This window comes from Nomascus leucogenys, chromosome 20 (assembly GCF_006542625.1).
Source record: "Nomascus leucogenys isolate Asia chromosome 20, Asia_NLE_v1, whole genome shotgun sequence".
Taxonomy (NCBI): Eukaryota; Metazoa; Chordata; class Mammalia; order Primates; family Hylobatidae; genus Nomascus; species Nomascus leucogenys.
In genome coordinates, this window is record NC_044400.1 from 64,221,218 (window position 1) to 64,243,781 (window position 22,564).

General features: G+C 39.1%; 1 protein-coding gene across 8 annotated transcripts in view; it reads left to right on the top strand.

Annotated features, from left to right (window-relative positions):
- KCNIP4 (potassium voltage-gated channel interacting protein 4) overlaps positions 1-22,564 on the top strand; it is a 1,193,209-nt gene that overhangs the window by 949,281 nt on the left and 221,364 nt on the right. The gene's annotated exons all lie outside the window — the stretch shown is intronic.

The following is a 22,564-nucleotide window of genomic DNA, read 5'->3' on the forward strand; positions in this document are numbered from 1 at the left end:
TTTAAAGCTCAAAATAGTAAGTTAGCCTCAGTATTATTGTATCTGCCTTCTACAATGCATCAACAATAAAACTAACATATAGCTCGGCATTTACAGCTATATTTAAGGAAAAACACAAAATCAGCAAAGAAATTCTATAGTTGCAAAATCTTTGTAAAGTTCAGAGTTGACCTGCCTAGCTAATATATTTCAAATGCACACATTTTACGATAATAGGAACTATTTTTGCCAATGGCTGTCTAAAATGAGTGGAGAAATTTTTCCATGAAAACAAATCTTCTCATTCTCCACACTCCAGAGAGACCTGAATATGTCTAGTCTTTAGGGCACAGCTTAAGTCCTGGAATAATTATTTAAGGAAAGCTGGCCAGTTTCTTTGTAAAATTGCTAAGATTGGAAGTGGAGTGAAATTTTTTAAGTGGGAAGGGCTGGCTTGAGACCTTGTACCACGACAGTTATACCATGAGTTACCTCCTCTTAGAAAACCCATTTGTTTCATTATAAATGGTGTCAGTGGTGAGATTTCCTTATGGTGCCATGGTCTTCAGTCATGGACTTGGCTTATGTGTTACGTGAAAACCACAGAAATACTGCTAGTGTATCAAAAGCAGTATGGGCTCTGAGACAGCAAGGGTATTATTTTGAGGTGACTCTCAGATATTGGCAGGAACATAGGATAGACAGTGAATACTTCCATTTATTCTTTCCTTCCTTTGCTTCTTTTTGAGGCTGCTTCTAAATATGGATGAGGACTATCTTCACACTGAACTATGGTGGGAAAGAATAGAGGCAAATCCCAAGCAGAAGGTTAAAAGTTAAACTTAATTACATTCTTATGTTGCCTTCTCTCCATCTTCTCTTTGGTTAAATAGAATCATTTAAAGTTTGTCTTGAAAGAAAGTAAGCAATTAAGAGATATACCCTTCTTCCTGAACCCGTACACTACTAGCCAATATTTGTTTAATGTGCCTCCTAATTGAAAAAATCTCTCCAAAACATTTTCTAACATAATAAAGAAATCTTACTCTGTAGGTGAAAATTAGGAGCCTTGAAATTGCACTTGGATCTGTCCTATCTCATCACCAATTACTCCATATTAGCTCTAGATTTTCTTCAAAGGCCAAGAAAATTAGATATTTTAAGTAAGCCAAAGATGACTATTTCCCTGGTACAGCTAAGCACGTTAAATACAGTCAACATTCACAATGCTGCTGCTGCCGAAGGAAAATAAATGTAGTGAACATCAAACAGGCTAAACAAATGGCTCAGGATAATTTTTGTGACAGAAGCTTAACCCTGAGTAGCTGGGGAAATCATCAGAAAAGTGGATGAAGGCCAGGGTACTCAGTTAACTACCGCCTCCCTCCCAAAAAAGATGATCTTGCTGAGCTTCAGGCTGAAGTGCACTTTCTTTGAATGTTGCCACAGTAATATCTTTCTTCTCTAAAGAGAATAGGGATTGCGCCCGTAAAGATTGATGCTCCCAGAATGATTAAATATTTGAACCACAAACTTTAACTATGTTTTTAACTTCATGTCAAAATCTAATTTCCACCCCCATCAATGGATACTATGGTCAGGGGTTGACTGCATTGTGGGCAAGCCTGTAAGTCAGATGTGGGTTTGAATTCTTGTTCCACAATTTACACATTCTGTGTTCTCTCATGAGTGATTCCATTTTCCTGAAACTCAAGCTTCTCTATGTAAAACAGCAACCGATTTTCACAGGGTTGTCTTAAGGGCTGAGGACCTCACATGTATAAGTCTGTAAAATACTTATAGGTTCTAGAACATTAATAAAGCCCATAAATGGCAATTCTTTTGTAGTGTATAATCATCGATATTCAACTATTTTATACTTAGAGTATAATAAGTTGGAAATTCATAGAGTTCTTTACATAGATTTTAAAAACCACACTTTTGCCACATCTAACCAAACACCATGTGGAGAGGCTGGCACCCATCTTTTTTCTTTTTTCTTTTTTACCTTGATGAAATAGAACAAAGCTCAATGAGCTGTTAAACAGAAGGTAGAGAATCAACTTGCCCCTCTGCTCCAGCGCTCTCACCATGCTCATTCTTGTCTGATATTTCCCACTTATTTGCCTCCCCTGAAATCACCAGCCTGCTCTCCTGCATCCTTCTGAGCTCAGTTACCCTTAAAATCATGTCTAGTGCCCTCTTTTTTTTAACCTCCTCTTAATGACTTTTACTGCACAAAATCCACTCTCCTAATTTCTTTTTACTTAGTTTCTACTGTGTTTATTGCATCTCTTCTCTTAAATAAAAGCTTCTTGAATGTGGGAAACATGCATTACTTTTTTTTAATCCATAGTACACATAGCACGTTTCCTACGAGCATGTAGGAGTTCATTAATAAATCATTGTTATTTAACTTGAAGAAATACATATAGCAGAGGTACATGACTCCCTGAGTAAAAAAAAAAAGTGTTCATATAATAGGAATAATAATAGTTCACAAAAGGGATGATCATTTGTAATAGTGTGTTATTTTATTATTTATACTTTCTTTTGTTGTTGTTTTTTGTTTTTTGAGATGGAGTCTCGCTCTGTCGCCCAGGCTGGAGTGCATTGGTGCAATTTCGGCTCACTGCAACCTCTGGCTCCCGGGTTCAAGGAATTCTCATGCCTCACCGTGCCCAGCTAATCTTTTTTGTATTTTTAGTAGAGTCGGGGTTTCACCATGTTGGCCAGGCTTGTCTCGAACCCCTGACCTCAAGTGATCTGCCTGCCTTGCCTCCCAAAGTGCTGGGATTACAAGTGTGAGCCACCATGTCTGGCCTATTTGGAAATCACCGCATGTGCTTCCATTTCACCTTTGTACAACTTAAGAGAAGAGAAAGAATTTTTTATCCCCATTTTACAGACAAAGCGAAGGTTAGAGAAATTGAGTGACTCGCCAATATTCTTCTGTCAAAATATTCTAACTAGATGTTTATACTTTATCATAAGCCCAACTCAAATGGATAAAAGACGAGTTGAATACTTTAGGGCTTTTAGAGATTTCACAATTTAAATGTCCTAAAGCTGAGATTGTCACTGAGTTGTAAATCCTGTTATCACTCATCTATACATTTTTCTTCACATATTTTTCAATGCTGCAACAGGTCATTTGATGGTATACATTTTTATGTTTTTTAAATTTACTTTCAAATGAACAAAATGATAAGTAAAAATTTAAGGTGTGTTTTTGAAGTAAATGGGATAGACAAACCTGGCTTGTTGGTTTTAATGCTTCCATCCATGCCCAATGTTAGTACTGTGATGTCTGTATGTACACCTGACAACATCTCTCGTTCTGACTATCAGGGTCCCTCAGAGAGAGCCAGTAAATAACATCACCTTTACCCCTACTCAGTTCTGTACAAATAAGGACTAAAACAGAAACATGGGCAATGAGGAGAAAAGGTCTCTGTTAATGATGGAAGCCACGTGGGAGGCTTTGCTTAGTGCAAGAAGCACAAGAACCTGCAAGTTAGGTCCACGATTAGGCAGACTCAGCCTCTCAGTCAGGAGTGATGCTGACAGTCACAAAATTCGCTGTGTGCAATTAGGTGTCAGGATTGATGCTGATGGGGATGGATCCCCAGTTCAGAGTGCAGGGGAGAGTGGTCCTGCCCAGGGGACACTTAGGCTTGGAAGCAGAGGAGAATTCTTCTTCTTTGGCAATTTGCTCCCAGAAGGACAAAGAGGAGAAATTGAGCAAAGCAGGAAAGAAATTGAGCACAGCAGGAAATTTATCCTTCCTAAATTTACCCATCAGAAAACTCATTCCTCCCCAAGGAGGAAGAAAGTGAGTCAAGTGATGCCAGGGTGGTTTAGGAAAGATACGTAGTCATGGAAACTGAAGGGGTGGGAGAAAAGGGTGCCTTTGGCTATCACTGACCTCTTGATAATCTCCAATAAAAAGTGTTAGTATTATGAATTAATGCACATGAGCATTGTTCATTATAAAGTCACTTCTAATCAAAGTATGTGCAGATATTCCCAAGTTGTGTGTACAGTGCATTAATATCTCTTTATATAGAAGTGGATATGGATATTTTGTCTATTTCTTTTTATGACATTCCAGGGACCACAGTTTTCTGTCCAGGGATCTCTGAGATCAGAATTTCCAGGGTAATTGATTCCTATGTTAATTTTTCTGGTTCTACTTTCACATTCTCATCTTGGGACCACACCAGCACTTTGTAGTTTATACAAGCAACCAGTTGATCACAAGGCAATTTAAATTTATGAAACACTAATGGAAATTGAGTTATCTATATCAATTTCCTTTTCTTTTTTTTAAAAACTCTGTGTATGTTCCAGATGCACACTCTTTTTCATTTCCTGTGGTAGTTTGAATTGTTGCCTCTGCTGAGTTTTGGGGCTTTTTCATTCTTCGCAAGAGATCAGTGTATTCATTTCTCAAAACCATAAGATTCTTTTAAACTCTCAGAAATCAGGCCTTTTTGCACAGAGGCATGATCTGTGATAGAACATTAGGATGGTGGCTGGATAAAGTTAGATAGCTTTTTAATTCAGGATTTTTTTTTATTTGAGCTACCTACCAGAGAATTTTTTTTCCTTTGTTAAGTAATCCAAAAATAAAAATAATTTGTTCTTTCACATTTTGTGATTTGCCTTGCATATTATTTTTGAAAAGATAGAAAAAATAAACTTATTTTTTACTGAGCTCTTAAGTTCTATGTTCCTTTTCCTTAGGCCTTTTGTTTTTGTCCAAGGAATTCATATTTAATTATGAAGTGGAAAAGCAATAGGAAAATATCCCTCAGTATTCAGAAAGTTATTAAATAAGCAAATATTTAAGAGCATCCCTCGTTTGTGAAATAAGTTACACCAAAGTGCAGAATGCATTTTCGAAACTGCAAAAGCTCTGATATAAGTGCCTCCTACTCATGATCAGTCTCCAGTGTCTTATTGGAGACTTCCTTGATCTTTCCATTTAAAACTGCACATCTCTTGCCCCTTCTTACAGGACCATCTGACTCCCTTTCTTCTTTCTTAATAGTACCTCATTACCTTGTAATAGACTGATTTTGTTTAACATCCATTTAGTTGTTGTTTTCATTTCTGGTTCACTAATGGATTCCTAGCACCTAAAACACCAGCACTTTGTAGGTGCTCCATATTTATTGAATGCATGAGTATGTTTTCGTCAGAGTTTAATGGATGGTCGCCCCTGCTAAATGGGGTCCTTCTCAGGACGAGGGGATTGCCTTGCACAGATTTCCATTCCTTGCAAACTTCCTTGTGTGAGTTCCCACTCCCTGTGCATGTAGAGAAATATTTTCTGGTGCATTCTCTGCCAGACTGGGCACAGGGGGCAGAGCAGGAACAAGAGCCAAGTGTCCGTGAGCAGAAGGCGAGAAGAGGCAGCTAATGGCGTTTTCAGCAAATGAGAAACAACAGATTTTTTGCTGCTTTCCAGGCTGTGCCTAATTTTGTCAAAGTGCTTCTGAAGAAAGTCATTTAATAGAAACCTGGCCAACCATATCCACCTCTTCTTGCTCGAATTCTTTTGTAAAAACTCTGGAGGGCACAAGCATGCTTACAAATACTTTTGACTCCCTATAAAATACTTTAAGAAAATAAGGGGAGGCTTATTGAAGACACTCCAATTTGGGATAAGGAGGCATTCAAACTCAGTCCCCGGACACATGCTTTTATCATATGTGCTCCTCATTTCATCCTAACTGTCTGAAGAACTAAGAAAGAAATATACAAAAAATAAACACCGTAGACGTATTTATTTGTTATGGAACTTTTCTTATTTTTTATGCACAGTCTGTCTATGCCTGATATTAAGCCAGACAATGGTGACATTAAAAATGAAATAATGGCAAACACTTAACTGAGCCTGGTGCTTGGTGCTTTTCAAAGCACTTTGTATTTTATTATCTTGTTTAATCCTTACAATAACTCAAAGAAGTGGATATTCCCATTTTCCTCATCTTACAGATTATGTTAGGATTGCACCCAAGGTTACACAGCTGTGAAATCAGGGTTTGAGCATAAGTAGTCTCCTTGCAGAGCTCATTATTAACAACCACATTGAACTCTGTTAAAAATAAGGTTTCTGTGCTGAAGGGTTCAAGGTGGGAACAGAGACACACAAACAGAAACCTCACAAAACGTGATGACAGTGGTGTAATTAAAACAAAAGATATAGCAACTAACTGTTTACTGGAGCTGGGGAAAGCATCAGAGAGAGACAGTGTGTGTCATGAGATTTTAGGGATGATTAAAAGTTTTCCAAGTAGAAAAAGAAGAAGAATACCTAGGATAGAAGGAGGGAGAATTTTAATAATCATTCTCCTCTGTGAATTAGCATATACTAGCTTTCAACAATTCTCATCCATACCCTTTCTTGCAGATACAATTTCAGCATTTTGGGGCCAAGCCTTAAACCTGTGTCACTGTCTGAAACCATAGCAAGTTGAATGCTGTCTAAGTACATTATAGGGTAGCAATTGTAATAACAGAAGACAGTAAACACATGCTGCTAAAGGCAACTATTTTAAAGTACAGGCATTTAGTTTGGCTACCTGTAGTCAGGGGCCAAGAGGTAAACCATGTCACCCATTTGGCCTGTGACTATCCTCTCTTACGCTACTCTTGGATAGTGGCCTTAGTACACATGAAAAAATACCTCATTTTCAATCTTCCTTCCCTCTTCAGTGTTACCGACTAAATCTTCTCCAGCAGGCGGTAAATGGAACCTTTTCCATCTGGCCAAAGTAATAATTTAGAGATTTGTATACACTCCCTGATTTCAACACACTCCACAATGGTTGGGTTTCAATTTTGCTTGACATCCCACAGCTGTAAAGGATTAATCCCCAGCGCTGTACTCAGCGATGTCAATTTTTTCATAGGCTGTGCATGTCCATCAGTTTGCTCTCCTGGTAAGAAGGTGCCTGCCACTCCTGGTATTCATGCTGGTGAAAACCAACACACCTCTTTCAGGCACAGTTTGATGTCAGAGATACAAAGCTTCTTGTCAGCTACAGATATTTTCTAATTAGCTTAGATTATTTTAGAGGTTTGCATAGCTCCCAAATAGTAGAGCTCTTTAAGTGATTCTGTAACAAATGCCTAGGAGAGATGCTATTACTTACTCCCACAAAATCAGTGACATTTAGGAAAATGATTGGCCTAAAAGTCTCTGTTTCTCTCTAAGTTTAGTTGAAAGTTCTTCTATGTATAATTCTACTTCCACTGAACTCTGCCTAAAGGGAAACCACACTTTACGTGTTCCTCTTCATCAATTTTTATTATATAGAAATAGGAAAAAAAAGCCTGTACTTATGTTACCCTCCAGAGGAATCTGTAACTTTCCAAACTCACTCCACAGCTTGAAGTCGTTAGAAAGTATGCAAAGGGTTTCTATTGCCCTTTGACTTTAGTCGAAGTCTGACTTTTCCATGCATTTATCCATTAAGCACCCCATTTTCCAGATGAAGGAATAAGTACAGTGGTGGATTTTGCAGAATTCACTTTGGATTTGTGTTCTCCGAAAGAGGAACTTCACTGGCCATTAGGAACTTTGCCTACCACATCCTCTGAGCCATAAAAGTCAATCTCCTCAGTCTGGTGAATTTCACAGGAGTCCTTTCTATAACAATTCAGATAAGAAACTTTCCTATGAATGCCTATTGAGGAAGGTTACTAAGGAAACAAGAGACCCAGGTAGTAGCAATTCATATCAAGGTTAACAAAATGTACAAATGTAATCCTTGCCTGGCTCGATGATTTGAATCATTTTCTCAGAAGATGGAATTAAGACCCATTTCACAAGTGTCTCTTAAGAGGGCTCCAGGCCAAACACCTGCCTTCTGTGTTTTGCTCTATCAAGCCTGCACCTCTGAAGGGATGTGAGGCCAGAAAGCAGAGGATACCATGAGAAGAGCCAAAGATATCTCCTATAACATATGCAAATTATACCATTATTTTTAGATAATTCTATATTTTATCAGTTTGGTGATTAAATTACAATTATTAATGTTCTTAATATACAGTGTGATTAGTGTACTTAAAATAACTATAATAGTATCCAAAATGACTTCCATATGCCTCTCCTTATTTGACCGCATTCATGGCCGATAAGGCACAGCTCTTTATCCCATATCTGAAGGTCATGGGCACTGAAATGAATGAGCGTAAACAGCTCGTTCCAGGTCATATGGTTGGTTGGTGAGGAGGCTACAGACTAGCAGCAGGACATAGGCTTTGAAGCCAAGCAAACCTGGAATGAAATAATATCTCTCTGCCATATACTAGATATAAGATCTTAGGCTTAAATTCCTCATCAGCTACTTACAAGCTGTATGTCTTGGACCCTTTACTTAACCTCTCTGAACCTTAGTTTCCGGGACTATAAAATGGGATCATACATTATGCAGTTAAGACCAGAGATAATGAGTGTAGTGTGTCTGACTCAAGCACACATTGCTAATCGTAACAATTCAATAAGCTATAGTAATATGATTATAAATCAACAGTGGTGTCAGTGACAGGAACTAGACAGAACCCTCACTCTCAAGATGGTCACTGTGGTATAGAAGGAAGAATGTGGAATATGAAGAAAGAAAACCGAGGTACCAGTTCTTGGTCTTTTACTTCACGCATCTGTTATGCTGAGTGATTTAGCATTTAGCCCCAGTTTAGTTATTTAGCCCCAGTAAATCTATTTTTCTTCTCTCCCTTTATTCTTTTCTTCCATTTTTTTCTTTGTTTTTCTATTCTTTCTTTTTTTCTTGTCTTCTTTCTCATTAATGTTCTTTCTTTAAAAAATGTAACACTACTAATCAAACTATATACATCAGAATTGTGGGGCTAAGTGAACTTTATATAAAAATGTTTTGATATAATAGATGCTGTGCAAATGCTAGCAGTTATTTATGTTATTCTAACTTCTGATACATGTTCTTTTCACCATATTATTCTATTCAGTTCTATTAAAAACTATCCTGTCTAGCATCTTATAAATTTGTAAATAGCGGCCATTGGTTTTTTGTAAGAGGTTGTTTTACTTCTTGCCTTGGCTGTTAGAATGCTTAAATGCAAATTTAAAAACCATATTGATTAATCATAAAAAGGTTTAGAATACATTTCTTTAACTTGCTTTGATTTTCTTGCTGAGATTCCTCTCTCAATCTATTGTTTTATTCTTCTGCAGTGAGTACATTTTTGAACATCACCTTAAATAAAGTGGCAAGAAATGAATAAAGCCATAACTATGTAATAATAATAAAGCTAGAGAAAACTTTTTTTTTTTTTTTTTTTTGAGAGGGAGTCTCACACTGTCACCCAGGCTGGAGTTCAGTGGCACAATCTCGGCTCACTGCAAGCTCCGCCTCCCGGGTTTATGCCGTTATCCTGCCTCAGCCTCCCAAGTAGCTGGGACCACAGGCACCCGCCACCACGCCCAGCTAATTTTTCTATATTTTTAGTAGAGACGGGGTTTCACTGTGTTAGCCAGGATGGTCTCGATCTCCTGACCTTGTGATCCACCTGCCTCGGCCTCCCAAGAGAAAACTTTTAAAAAACATTATGTATTTTTATACATCTGATTTCTTACAGAGGTGAAAGTTTATTTTCTCCTAAGGGTAATTCAATTGAATACTGGTAAACATTTATTGAATGCCCATATAATGTAAGACACATAGAGGATTCCTAAGAGTGAAAGACTCATCCCTGTCAAAAAAGGTCTAATCAAATTTAGAAAATCACACATAGGTGTGAAGTATTAGGCGTTAGAAGGTCAGTAAATGTCAAGAATACACAAGAAGGCTTGGCACAAGGGCTGGTCACATAACTAACGAGCATTGCTGAGAAATAATGTAAATTGCCATTTACCTTCTTTATTCCATTCCAATAATAAGCAGTATAACTTTCCCATTTGCTCTGAAGTAAAATTGAAATAATAAAAGGAGGATATTGCTTAATATGGAACTAAAAGAACTGAATGCCATCCCATAGATGTGTGAATTTAGGCAAATAATTCCTCCAGTTTCCAGATCTAGGAAATGAAATTGGAATACCTAAAGTTTTTTAAAACTGTAAGATTTCTATCTCAGAAACAGCTTCAACTTACCCCTGTCAGGTAATCAATTATGTCTACTCAAAATTTTTTCTCACTCTATTCAAGAAAGTTTCTTAGAAGATGATAAGTAGATTTTTCAATATTTTGGACTGAATGGGACTTGTTGGAAAATCATTTTATCTAGTTGAAAGAGTGCTCAAGATAGAAGTGGCCCCAGCATTAATCAGAACCAATCCCTTCATTTGACAGATGAGGAACCTGAGACTCAGGGCATGAGGAAACCACACAAGGGCAGACTGTTGGTTGCAGAATTGATGATTGGAGGCTTCCAATACTTAACAGGGTGTCAGTGTTTGTTCAGAGATACCTAGTTTCTAGATAAGAGGAAAGTAGAGACCCCCTGTACTCTGTTCTGGGAAGACTTCATATTAATAGCTGTTTGAGGGACAAAGGCTGTATTTATTAGGACTTAGTTACAGACAGCAGACACATTTTGCCGTGTTTAAGAAAGGGTTGTATTACCACAGTTTAAGTGGCATAGAAGCTAGTCAGAAGGGCTGGATGAATAGGCTGCAGGTGAGGCTTCTAGTAACAACCCCCAGCCACCAGACCTCTGCCATGCTCAAGGAAGCTGCCACTGCAATACGAGAACCCTCCATCCCCGGGAGTTACAATCACAGAACCATGCTTCCTCTACCCTGGGCCTGCCTCTCTCCCCTCCATGCCAAATTCAAGTGGAGCTGAAATCCAGAATACTACCTGCAAAGGGATTGAAAGTAGTGTTTCACTTTCCAGTCTCTGCAATAAAAGATGACCCTGAAGACGGAGGTTGAAAAAGATGAGTCAATTCAGATCATTTCCCAGAAATCGAAGAGGGTGGCACATAATAGGATTACACGACCCAAACCATGGCTTGTGAGGAATAGCATAAGGCAGGGATGACAAATAGACTTTATCTTGCCAGCCAGCTGTAGCTAATTGGCTGCCAAAATCACAAAATTGAGAAAGATTTTGAGGATGTGCCTGGGCCCAGAAGGATAAAGCCCTGTGACTAATTAGTGACATCTGCCAGAAGTATGGGCATGAAGCTATCAGAGTTGTATGAATGCCTTGTGTATCCTATAATCAGTTGCCGCCTGACCCGCTTGGCAGATTATTTTGTAATGTTTTGTGGCACTCTTGTTGTTGTTGTTTCATTATACCTTGATCCATTTATTTACATTATCATGATGATTATACCTTCTTGACTAAGGTGGACTATAAATTATTTGTTACTTTAATCATCTCTACACCCTGCAGAGTACTTGATATACCTTAAATAACTGTCTATTGATTTGACTTTAACATTTCAATTATTCCATCAACAAGCACTAACGTAATGTTCACTTTGCACAAAACCACATTGATTTCATGGTCTCAGGCTGAGTGAGGCCCAGGATTTTAAGAAATCTTTCCAACTCTCCTCTACGAAAATAACATGTTTCTTTCATACAGAATACTAAGAAGTTGATTCTGAACACCTTAGAAGGTGTGCTTGCTTTTGGATTGTGAGCTCTGTTTATTACTTTGAGCTTCTCCAGGTTTCTTGCCATCATTTTTGATCGTGAGCTCTTGTGTTCACTTGAGGTAATATTTATTCTTAAAGATAACTTTGCTCTGAGACATACATCATATGGAACGCATATGCTCATAGCTTGGAAATGGGGATAACTTGTGATTCTTGCACAATGCCTTTTTAAAAAATCCTGCACAGAAAGGATACCTGTTTCTTGAGAAAAACACAGGGAAGTGTTCTCCATGACTCTACTTGCTAACCTACATGGCACACTCTCAGTAGGGCAAAGGCTAAATTACATTTCTAGGAGAAGAAGAAGAATCAGGGCTCGTCCATTTTTGATAATGACTCTCCTTTCATAGCTCTTCATGGAGAAGAGTTCTTGAGTTTGGGGGAACACTGATAAGGTGAGAATGAGCATGTGTGTCTGTAAAATGCAGAGATGGCCCTTACTAACAGCATTCATTCATTAATTCATTCATTCAGTAAATTACAGCATATTTATTGAATATTTATTTATTTTTGAGACGGAGTCTCACTCTGTCACCCAAGATGGAGTGCGATCTCAGCTCACTGCAACCTCTGCCTCCTGGGCTCAACCAATCCTCCTGCCTCAGCCTCTCAAGTAGCCGGGACCACAGATGTCCGCTATCATGCCAGGCTAGTTTTTGTATATTTAGTAGAGATCAGATTTCACCATGTTACCCAGGCTAGTCTCAAACTCCTGAGCTCAACTGATCTGCCCGCCTCACTTTGGAGGCTTATACCAAAGTGCTGGGATTACAGGTGTGAGCCACTGCACCCGGTCCATTTATTGAATATTTATTATGCACTGTGCTAGGTTCCAACCATATAGAAGTCTCAAGTTGCTTTTAGTCGTTATGAAGTCAAACAGATAGATACTACAAAAAGGTAAATGTGCAATCAGTGACTAAGCCACTGTGAGGTTCCCTGAAGAGAGACGCAGAAGCCCTTAGAGTGGATAATAGAGGAGGAACAGGTAACTCACACTTGACTGCAAGGGAAGACAGTTGAGTCAAACAGGCAAAGATTCAAATGCAGACTCATTATGAAACCTTGGCAAGTGCTATGATCTGGATGTTTGTGTCCCTCCAAAATTCATATTTTCAAACTTTAATTCTCAAGATGATGGTATTAAGAGGTGAGGGCTTTGAGAAGTGACTAAGTCATTAGGGCTCCATTCTCATAAATGGGATTAGTGCCCTTATTAAAAGAGGACTGGGGGAGCTTATTCAGCCACTCCACCATGGGAAGACACAGCAAGACAGTGTCATCTATGAACAACAGGTCCTTACCAGACACAGAATCTCCCAGCACTTGATCTTAGACTTTCCAGCCTCCAGAACTATGAGCAATAAATTCTGTTGTTCATAAATTACTTATTCAAAAGTATTTTATTATAGCAGCCTAAACAAACCAAGACAATAAGTTAGACAATTTCAGAGTCCTCACATCCTAAGAATGCTGTCATATTAAATTAATAATTAATTTTTTAGATCTGGCATGAAATTATTATGACCAGTTATTCAAAAGTGGTATAAAGTCAGGTGATGGGAAAAGTTATGCTTTCTATTAATATAAATCATTTATAATGAGCAATCAGTCTCTTAATATTTCTCAACCTTACATGGTTTCTTATGACTTTGAACATATAGTTTTGTTTCAGCAAAATTTACATCTTGTCAAGGTATCAATTACTAGATAGTAAAATTTCATATTTCAGAGGGAAAGAATAAGTATGGTAATAACTTTAGTACATACATTGTGATAATTGAATGCAGAATTGCTGTTATATAAAGGAGTTTTGAGATAATGAATATGTCATTCTAAATCTGGATAAAATTAAATGCCCTTTGTTCTTTGAATATTTAAATACATAGAAATGCCTAGATATAATCTGTTTCTTTACTTTCTTCTTTTGTGAGTCACCATCATTTTGAGAAAAAAAAATACCTTGATATAGATTATGGTTGAAATATTTAATATTATATCAATCTCTTGTACTTCAAGTTTTATTGTAGATCAATAATAAATGCAGAAGTCACTTTTTAATTTTTCCTGTTAAATGTACTTGTAGTCCAGCTAGATTTTTCCTTGATAATATTTTTTCATCAATATATCGCTTATAAATATTTCACTTATATTTATAGCGTACCCACTCTGTGCTAGGCACCATGTTATTGGAAGAGGTGTAGCAGTAAGCAAAGCATATATTATTATTGTTGTTGGAGAAAGGCCAACTTTGCCTTTTAACAAATTTACTTTATATCTAAAACAAGAAACAAAGAAAAGAAAAGAATAGAAAGGAAGCCAGCCATCCTGGGCCCTTTAGAATACATGGTTTTTGACTGGTCATTTTTAAAATCTATTGTGCTATCTTCAAGTAAACCCAGATTTTTCTCCTCTCATTTTCTTGCTTTCTTCCATAAGAAAAGTAAATTCATTAACTTAGTAAAACAGAGTAGTCCAGATCCAACACTCAAACACTTAGAATATATTGTTAGTTAGATCTCAATTATATAGAAACATTTCTACCTTTAAACAGACTTAGATGGCACCTATTCAAAAAAGATATATGAGTGTGCACATGGGAGTGTGTGGGGAGGGGGAATAGCATTTAGTCTTTTATTAAGAAGGAAACTACATGACCAGAAGCTGCTGGTTCTCATTTAAGACTTAAAAAATATCTTTTATTTAATCATTTCTAGAGGATCCAACTTTTTCTCCTTAGTATTAATTTATTATTTAATCCCATTTCCAAAGACTTTTGAATAATTCATCTAATACTTCTACCAAATTTCTTAAAATATTTAGAATTTCCTGGATTAACAGTGTGTTAGTCAACTTGGGCTTCTATAAAATATGACAGAATAGGTGGCTTAAACAATTTATTTTTCACGGTTCTGGAGGCTGCAAGTCAGACCAGAGTACCAGCATGGTTGGTTTGTGGTGAGGGCTCTCTTCCTGGATGGCTGATGGCTGCCTTCCCACTGTGTCCTCACATGATCTCCCTTCTGTGCATGTATAGGTGGGGCGGGGCAGGGGGGGAGAGAAAGAGAGAGAGAGAGAGCACTCTGATGTGTCCTCTTATAAAGATACTAATCCTATTAGATCAGTGTCCCAACCTTATGACCTTATTTAACCTTAATTACTTTCTTAGAGACCCCATCTTCAAATGCAGCCACGCTGGGGGTTAGGGCTTCAATATATGAATTTTGGGGGAAAGCAAATGCCCATGTAACTTTAGAGTGGTATTCTGCAAAAGAGCATATTTTAAAATGGAGAATGGGGGAAGAAAAAAAGTAAGCAAAAACAGCAGAGAGTGCACCCTACATTTAATGTTACTTTTCTTTTTGACCATTTCAGCATCAAATTGGTTTGAAGAAGTCAAGTTGGTTTTGTAAGAGTCCTGGAGCAAAAGGCTATGATTGCATTAATAAGTATGAAATCTGATTCAGAGGCTATAATCTCATTGGCTTCTACATTGCATGCCTCTCTACTGCTTGCAAAAGCTAAGTTTGTGAACCTACAAAGGGGGAAAAGCCTTTAATGGCATCACAGTTGCCTGTGCAGAGTACTGATTGCATCAACTTGGAGTTAAATTGCCACCAAAAATCTGGTTAGATCTCTCCTCAGTGGCTTGGGGATTTTGATTGCAGATCGACTGTGAGTAGAATGTTTTTCAATATCAAAGAACAGCAACAGGGATTAAAAGCAACTCAGGCTTATTCATTCTGCCCAGGAAAAGTGGACAGAATGAAATATCTACAACAACGGAATCAAATGAACCCCTCGGCAAGTTTTTCACTTTCTACTCAACATCATGACTCAAAGTCAAGGGCAAAGGCAAAAGGTCAAAAAGACTAATGAGCTAAGATAATAGTGAGCCATGCTAGCTAATAGCTGTAGATCTTCCTGGTAAGGAAGACATGTATTCTCCTTTCCATGCTAGCTAATAGCTGTAGATCTTCCTGGTAAGGAAGACCTGTATTCTCCTTTCCATGCTAGCTAATAGCTGTAGATCTCCCTAGTAAGGAAGGCCTGTATTCTCCTTTCTCTGCAGAGGAAGAACCAGTATTTTCTTTGTTAGCAGATAAAATCTTTGCATCATCCAATTAATGTAGCTTGTAGGCAGAAAGTCTATCATCAGCTTTGCTGCAAAGAATCTGTTAGAGTAATATGTAGGGGTACTGGTACTAGTTTTTAAACTAGTACAAGCATAATACATTTTATTCAGGGCTTTCAAGATGCTACAGAAAACATTGTGACTATGCCTCAGTATTTGCAAAGGATTTTTTTCAAGGTGGCCTAAATCTCAGCCTCTCCCTCTCGTGCGAGCAGTCGCTATTACGATACTCTCACTTATTCAGAAGAGCTGTGAGGAATAGCAGGAGAAAGGCCACATTTATATGAAATCATGTGCTCAAAAAATCACTGCCACCTGCCAACGGTGTGACCCACAGGGAGTTACTCCCTATCCTTGACTTTCAGTTCCAGCCATACAAAAGGGGTGGCAGGGATTCCATTAAATGGTGCAGTGAACGGTTCTTACACATGGCTTGGAATGTATTCTGTAAAGGCCCATAAGTTCCTTCTTGTGAGATAAAGGAACTAATTGGTAAATTGGTTCCATGATATTAATATGTTATATATTAACATTCTTGGGGACAGGACTATTATCATTTTTTTAATAATAGGAGAAAACAAAACAAAGGGGAGTCATCTCCAATAATACAATTTTTGAACAACAGTGATTCTGATATTGTTGATAAGGTGACTAACAGGTTTTTCTGACTCCATTCAAATGATACTGGCCCATTCCTTGGAGACTCCCAGGCCACGTCCTGAACAGTGTGCTTAAGCAAAGCTGCACCAGGCAGAAAGTCTGTTTCCCACAGAATGTGAGGCCATTTGCTGGCAGACAGCACGCTGCAGGAGCGTAATGAAGATACTCCCTCCAACCACGTGGGGTGGGCAATATCTCTCCTCTCCAGTATAAGAGACCCCCTAAAGCTGGCTGGAAAGATAGGAGCAGAGGCAATGGCTGAGCTCTAGGTCCTGCAAAGTCCAGCCTGGTATTTGACTCAGGGAAACTCTGGCTGAATTAATTGAAAAATAAACGTTATTGTCAAACTGAACTAGAAATGAAAGATTTAGGTCAATACTTATTGAATTTTGCTTTGCTGGGCTTTTCAGGCATCCAATATTACATTGACTCACATTCTCTTTCACTTTCTACCTGTTTCTTAGATAAGTTCAGATTTAACCAGCAACTTGGAAATATTGCAAATGAATAAGGTCCAAATCTGGAGCAGAAAAGTCAGTGGTCTGCCGCTTCTGGAATTCTGGTGTTGCTTCAGAAGCAGGAGTTATCTTTCTTCTTCATTTAACATGTGTTTTTACAGCACTGACTGTACCCCCTCATTGGCTTTCCATGACAACCCTGGAAAAGAGAAAAGGCAAGAGTTTACCATCTCATTTTCCACATGTGTAAACTGAGGCTCGGAGAGATTGCAAGGGACCATACTATTAATCAGTGATGAGTTGGAACTGGGATCCAAGTTTACTGAGAACATTTCCCACCAAGTTGGGCCTCTTAGGATCAAATCCAGGGAACTGCATGTAAGGATGTAATGAGGAATAACAGATTATGAGCTGCCCTGCGTAGTTAGCCTAGTATGTGCATGTGCTAAGTGTTCAGTACATATTAACAATTTCAGTGTCAGTGTTGATTGTTGTTGTTGTTGTTATGTTTCATTCTCCTTATCTCAGAAGGAACCAAAATAAAGTTAAGGAGCATCCTTACACTTCCAGGCTTCTCTGTATTGAGGTTATTTTAATCAGCAGCAATAATCATTTGCATATAAAAAATTCATGTAAAGTAGGCTAAGTACTAGGAGGATGAAATGAAAAGGAATCAGCTCAAGTCCTCAAGGAGCTTACCTCTAGCTGAGAATGAGTGATTGGTGAGGGCTTAACAACTAGGAATATCAGCCAGGTGCCGTGGCTCACGCCTGTAATCCCAGGACTTTGGGAGGCCGAGGCGGGTGGACTACATGAGGCCAGGAGTTTGAGACCAGCCTAGGCAACATGGTGAAACCCTATCTCTACTAAAAATACAAAAATTAGCCAAGAGTGTTGGTGCGTGTCTGTAATCCCAGCTACTCAGAAGGCTGAGGTGGGAGGATCACTTGAACCTGGGAGGCGGAGGTTGTGGTGAGCCGAGATGGCACCACTGCACCCCACCCTGGACACAGAGCGAGACTCCATCTCAAAACTAAAACTAAAAAACAACAAAAACTAGGAATATTAGGCAAAGTCACATAAGTTAGAGTGATAACAGAGGAAACAGACTTTGCACTGATCCCTGAAGACTAAGGGGAGCTTAGGGGAGCAAAGAAGATATGCCAGGTATGCCAGAGAGAGACTCAAGAAGAGGACATTCACAGCTCTCAGCATCACTTATGCAGTATACTAAAAATACATCTAGGCAGGCTCATCCTCAAAGATTCTTATTCAATACATCTAGATGGAATCCTAGTATTTTTGCATGTAACAAGGTCTTCAGTGTAACAATCTGCAATTAAGAGCCACTGCTGTTGGCAATGGGGGCCCACAGATTAGGACCCCATTTCATTAGGGCCTGCATTTGATTAGATTTGAACAGGTATCCTGTACTAACTCACACCAATGAATGTATTTTAACTTCATGAGAAGGCTAGTCCATTGCTCACTAAGACACAGTGCCTGACATGTAATAAGAATTTGATAAAAACCTGAAGGGAGGAAAGGATCAAGGACAGAAAGAAGAATGAGAAAAGACACTTCCATTTTCCTGCTTTCAGTCTATTAACCTGTGCTGTGTGCTGAGATTCCAAGATTCCAATTTCTACATCTCAGTTGATCACTAGATGGGCTGGCAGTGACACTGCACTGCACTCAGACAGGTGTCCGCATTCCTAATTGTACGCACAGGCCCTGTATGTTCCAACCTAGCTCAACCTTGCATAACTCGTCTTCTGCCTTTGCTCACCACCATCTGACCACTCAGGTCTTCTGTCTGTTTCTCAAAACTCCCCAGCTCATTCTCACCTCGGAGCATTCACATTGCCTGGGAAGCTCTTCCCCCTTGTCTACACATGGCTTCTTCTCCTTAAGGTTTCATTTGAATTTCCATCTCAGAGTAGTCACTCTGGCTATCCAACCGTAGGCAGAACCTCTGCAGTAACTAGGTTTCTCAAAGCATGTTTTCCTACCCCAAGTTTTCCTGGACATATGTTTGCCTTTCAATTTGTCCTACCCACCACCACCAGAACATAAGCCATACACGGTCAGGACCCTTGCTGGCCTTCTTCATGACCATGTCCAAAATACTTAGAGCAGTGTCTGATATATATAAACTTCTCAATATTTATATATAATGAGTGGATACTATCAACAGCAGCCTTCTCCCTATGTTTATCCTCTTTCTCTTCTCTCAGTCCTTATATTTATCTTTCTCGTTCCCTTTTTCTACTAAACTACAGTTGATTTGAGTGGCTGCCATGATTTAAAGTTAAAAATACAAATAAAAATACAAATGCTCACCTCTAACCTGTTATGAGTCCGCCTGAGCTCATGTCCCCAAATCTAACATCATCTGAAATAAAACCCGTTGATCTCAGGCTGCCTGAACTCTAACAGTGGAAACATGTCGGGGAGTCCCCGGGGGGCCCATCCATTTTTAAGAACCATTTTGAGAGTTAGAGGAGGAAGGATTCTTTTTTTGGCAAGCAGTCTGAGAATTAGGTTACATTCTAAATTAAGTAGGGCAAAATTTGTCATATATGGCCCAGTTCTGTACCTAGAACCCCTGCTCACACACACACACACGTACACATCTTTTAAGATTCAAGTGAGTTTGGTTGTATATAACGGTAGACATGTTTGTTTGCATAAGACTTTGAAATAAAATGCTTTCATATATATTATCACATTGTATACCAACAATGAAGCAAGGCAGTTGTGAATGTCCCCATTTTACTGTTATGGAAACAAAGGCCCAGAAGATTTCAAGATAGTGCTAAATGTTCTTGCCAAACACAACTGAATTCGAGTCCTGGAATTCTAACTGGACCCTGCTGTGGGATGACTAACAGGTTTTCTGGAAAACCGGTATCTGGAAAGTCACTTGGCAGTTTCCCTCTCTGGAAAATGAGAGGGTTGAATGACCTCCAAACCAGTACTTGGCAAACTTCAGTGTGTTCACAAGTCACCTGGATTCTTGTTAGATTGCTGCCCTGAATCAGTAGGTCTGGGTAGGACCTGCTATTCTGCATTTTTAAGAATTAGTCACAGCTCCCAAAGGATGTCCAAGCTGCTGGTTCATCAGCCACACTCTGGAGAGTGAGACATTGGAACCAAATGGATTTTGATGGGCCAAGATCTCCTGAGATTCAAAGGCATGTGGTAGAATTCAAGAAGAGCTGCTCTTCTGAACTGCAGTTCTGAGGCTAAGATTCTCTTCCCAGGTGCATTCTTATTTTGGCTAGGATCATTGGAGAAGTTATTAAGTCTGAGTGAGCTGGTGCATGGAGATCTAACTGTACCTAAGAGAGGCAATAAATAAATAATAAACACGAGCTCGGAAAACAGAAATTTGGATTTGCCAGATGTAGGTGGCATTTTTACATGTTAGTGAATAGATCTTGTCCCCAAAGCTTCCTGGCTCCTCCAAAACAGGTTTATTTTACGATGAAGATAGAGGGAGGGCTACCTGGCAGCAGATGGATAGCCTGAGGCTTAGATAGGCATCTGGTTTTCCCAAAGCTGATGTAAAACCTTGGGCAAGCTGCCAGGCAAACCCACAAGCCTTCTTTGTCTCTGCCATGAGTGCAGAGCCTCATCACAGTGACGCAGCCTCTGTGGATTTGCATTTAGGAAGAACCCGTCTGGCTGACAAAGAGAAAACCAATCATTGTATTTTAGTTTTTCATCATGTGTGAAATGAAGCAGAAGTGAATTTTCCATTATGCCTTGTTAGGATCAGAATCCTCAGTCATGGAGGGGTGTGTAATCATAGCTGATTGCTCAGTAGTCACCTTGAGTGAAAGGGACAGTGGCTCATTAGTCTCTGGTCTACGGAAATGCAACTCCAGTCCCTTTCAAGGTGTCTGTGTTGTCCTTCTCAAGACCGCAGTGTGGATGGAAATCACCCTCAGCATAGACATGAAACTGCTCCTCCAGATCGCTCATGGTGGACAGAGATTCCCTTTCAGGGGCACTGCAGCTGAGAATAATGGAGCATGATCAACGTGGGGTTGAGTTGAGGGCCATGGTCAATGTGTGTGTGCACAGGAATGGAGCTAGGGGCTGGTCTTGTTTTCACACTTTCGATCATAATCACGCAATGAACTAGGTATGATTATTTCTACTTTACAGAAGCTGAAGGAAACTGAGTTTTAGGTAGAGCAACTGGTTAAGGCCTCCTGTGATTACCTTGATTAACCTAGCTAATCCATTCCCTATTTTAGACTCTCAGAATCAACCTTTCCATTCTTCTCTCTGACATTCATAGTCTTCTTCGTGCTCTCAATAATATGTCCCTTGCACATTTTATTCTAGATTGGACTACAAATCAAAATTGTCAATAATTTGACAGAACTGGAGAAACAGTGCCTTGTTGAGCTAGTATGGGATCTAAATGCTTAGCCCCGATTACAAAGCTGACTCTGTTTCTTATATAGTCTCAATACTGTTTCTCATTCATCCTGCAGTGTCATGTGGTGAAGGAAACTGTTAAATCAGAGACACCTGGGGTTCAAAAGCCAGCTCAGCAGTTTATTAATTGTACAGCTATTCATGATTCATTTTTCCTTTCTGAGCTCAGTTTCCTCCTCCATAAAATGGGGTTAGCCATCCATCCTGGGATTATTAGGAGGATTAAATTTAAAGTGCACAGAATAGTCCCTGGCCCATAATGAGCATTCAGCAATATAATGAGCATTTAACAAAAAGCTTCAGTGGGCAGCAAGTAATTGGTAGTAAATTGCAGAGCAAGGATTTGAAACCCAGCTCTTAAGCATTAAAATATTGCCTCTGCCACAAATGGTAGCTTCAGCTATTAACAGATGCTCAACCTTCATAAGAAGAGAATACAGTCTTGTAGGCTATAAACTGGTTGGCATGCACACTGCTGCTTTCTAAGAGCATTTGTAGCTGATGCTCCACAAACCACTATCCTGGCAGCCACATATCTTCAGAAGAACAGAGACGATTACAGCATCACTGAATTCCTCACCAAATTCAGTTGTTATATTTTGAAGGACATGTAATAATAAATGTCAACATAAATAATTATAGGTTGAATAAAAAAATAAATGCAATGCCTGCATTTATACATTCCGCACCTGTACTCTGGGATTCCCTTATTTTGATCAATGCATTCTTAATCAAACATATTGATCTCGATTCGTGGTTGAAGTCAACAACGTCAAGGAAACGCACATAAGCTCCTTAGAATGAAATAGCAAAGGCTGGGCATGGTGGCTCACGCCTGTAATCCCAGCACTTTGAGAGGCCGAGGCAAGTGGATCACCTGAGGTCAGGAGTATGAGAGCAGCCTGGCTAACATGGTGAAACCCCGTCTCTACTAAAAATACAAAAATTAGCTTGGCATGGTGGTGTGCGCCTGTAATCCCAGCTACTCAGGAGGCTGAGGCTGGAGAATTGCTTGAACCCGGGAGGCGGAGGTTGCAGTGAGCCAAGATCGTGCCATTGGACTCCAGCCTGGGCAACAAGAGCAAAACTCTGTCTCAAAAAAGAAAAAAAAAAAAAGAATGAAATAGCAGAGATTAGTTTGTATTACAAACCTACCATCACTTTGAACAAATTAACCCCCCCTCAGTGTCAGTTTCCTTATCTGAGCACTGTGGATA